The following is a 2,351-nucleotide window of genomic DNA, read 5'->3' as shown; positions in this document are numbered from 1 at the left end:
TAAAAAAGGGTTGTTGAGTTGATTAACAACGGTGTCCTTTAAAAAAAAAAAAAAAGCAGCGGCTTCCTATTCACATTCAGTTTAAATAATTAAAATGGTATTTACAAATGCTGCTAAGATCTTTTGTTATTTCATTTGGCATGTGTTGCTCTTTTTTTTTTATTATTTTTTTTATTTTTGCAGGGCTAATAAGTAAATTGCAAACATACATTATTCTTCACCATTCTCCACTCACTTTCCTCCCACTGGCAACCAATCTACCAGAATTTTCTTCCATTCCCATTAATTGGTCCTTAGAGAATCTCGCTCTCATACCTTTGCAGTGACAGTCAGGGAACATTTCTTAGTAATACTGAGTCAGAAGCCCTGTGATAGCTCACAAGTCACATATTGAACTGGAGCTGTACTACTCCCTTCCATTATGTTTAATGCATGAGGCTTCTGAAATGGCATGGCTCAGGTGATGGATCATACTTTTCCTTCCAGAGTATCATGACTTTCTCAGGTTATTTCTTCAAGATATTTATTATTATTATTATTATTCCTAATGCAACGATTGCCTGGCAGTCTATATCAACCACGGTGGCATGGCAAGGAGGATAACCTCATGTTTATCGAGGCTGCAAAATCCCAGTATCTGAAGCTCCACAGGGAAAATATACTAACTAACTAAATAAAACAGCCCTGTCTCCCAGACACTCCTATTTTTAACATCCTTGAAAATTTTGGGCTGGGAAGTTTCATACATTATGGAATCCACAGGGTCTTGCAAAGTTTAAGCAATCCATGACACTTTTTATTTTAAATGTGTGTTGCTCAGCAGTGCTGCAAGGTCCCAGGTGAAATCAGGTGTCTTCTGTGCAGAGACATACAAAATAAAAAAAAAATCTTCACTACCCCAAAGACTTCCCAATCAAAAATGATGAGAGAAGCAATTATTCTCACTTGTCAGAGGGGGAATTAACATGCAGAATGATGAAGTGTTATTTGGAGACAACCTTCAATATATGTCAAATTTATTTGCTGTGTGGGTTTCAGTAAACTGGGGACTGAAAACAGTGGGGTGGTTCAGGCTGGTGCAGGCTTCCTGCAGCTGCTATCAAAACACAGACCTTAGAAACCAAGGGTGAAATTCATTATGTATAACTGTAGGAATGGGCATAATTTTATCCTCCTCTGTTGCACTGAATCCACAATAGGTCTTTACCTGCTTAGTTTTCAGCTGCCAGTCCAGAAAAGTGAATCTCCAATTAATTTGTGTTACATCTGCTAGCCCCAGACAGATGTATTACACCCTGTAAAGCAGCTCAAAAGGCACCTTGTGTTTTGCAATGGACTTTTAGACTAAACAAAGGCAATTTAACTGTGGAGAGATCCAACAGAGAGAGCTGAACACCTCCAGCAGATTATTTGGCCATTCCAAATAGACATAACTGGAAAAGATGTGATGATTCACATTCTGGAGGTGCTTAGCTCTTTCCACTAAGAGCAGAGGAAGGCTGGAAGCTTGTGTTACACAGAATACACATCACTGGGGTACCTAAACTCATCTGATACACTCCTCACATGACTGATAAAGCCCAAGAAGATATAGGTTCTTTCCATATCTCCCTCTCCTTCTCCAACACTCAACACTGGAGCCATGGAAGGTACCTGAAGTTCTTGTCTGAAGGTATAAAACCAGAGTGAGACAAAAACAAAGCATTCTAAAGAGCAAGAAAAAAATAATATCTTATGAGACACCTGAGTGCAAATTCATTGATTGGAGTGGCTATAATTAACTTTATGTCTGTACAGATGTCCCAACAGTGGATTTTTACCTTGCCAAAGCTTCTATATAAATAATAATAATATTTTTTTAACCAATAATTTGTGATCCAAGGGTGGAAAATACTCATACTACAACAGAATGTCTTTTTCTAAAAAAATTATCAAGGATCACAGCTATTACACAAACAAACCAACCCAAATGTGTCTATTGTTATGTATAGGAAAACTAAAGGACAGATCTGTTCCCATATTATTTTTCCTGTTCTTTCTCAAGATGGATTGCAATTACTTTTAGCTTTCCTTCTACCTAAAAAGAGTGCCTGGCAATAAGGTGATGGGCTCCCAGCTGCAATTTTTTTGATAACAATTGTCGTTGTGCCAAGTTTCCTTATGAATGGTGTTCAGCTCTGGATTAGGAATTCACAGAGCACTGTCTGTGTTTGGCTTCTCAAGGTAGTGAGGAAATTTCAGTGTAGTGATGTATGACCTTTTTCATCTTAATTCCTACAGGTCTTCAAGCTAGGAGGCTGTCACTGGGAAAATATCCTGAGTGTGAGAAGCCTGTGTGTTTAGTTTCTGTA

The sequence above is a fragment of the Parus major genome, chromosome 3 (genome assembly GCF_001522545.3).
Source record: "Parus major isolate Abel chromosome 3, Parus_major1.1, whole genome shotgun sequence".
Taxonomy (NCBI): Eukaryota; Metazoa; Chordata; class Aves; order Passeriformes; family Paridae; genus Parus; species Parus major.
Note: the sequence above shows the minus strand (reverse complement) of the source record.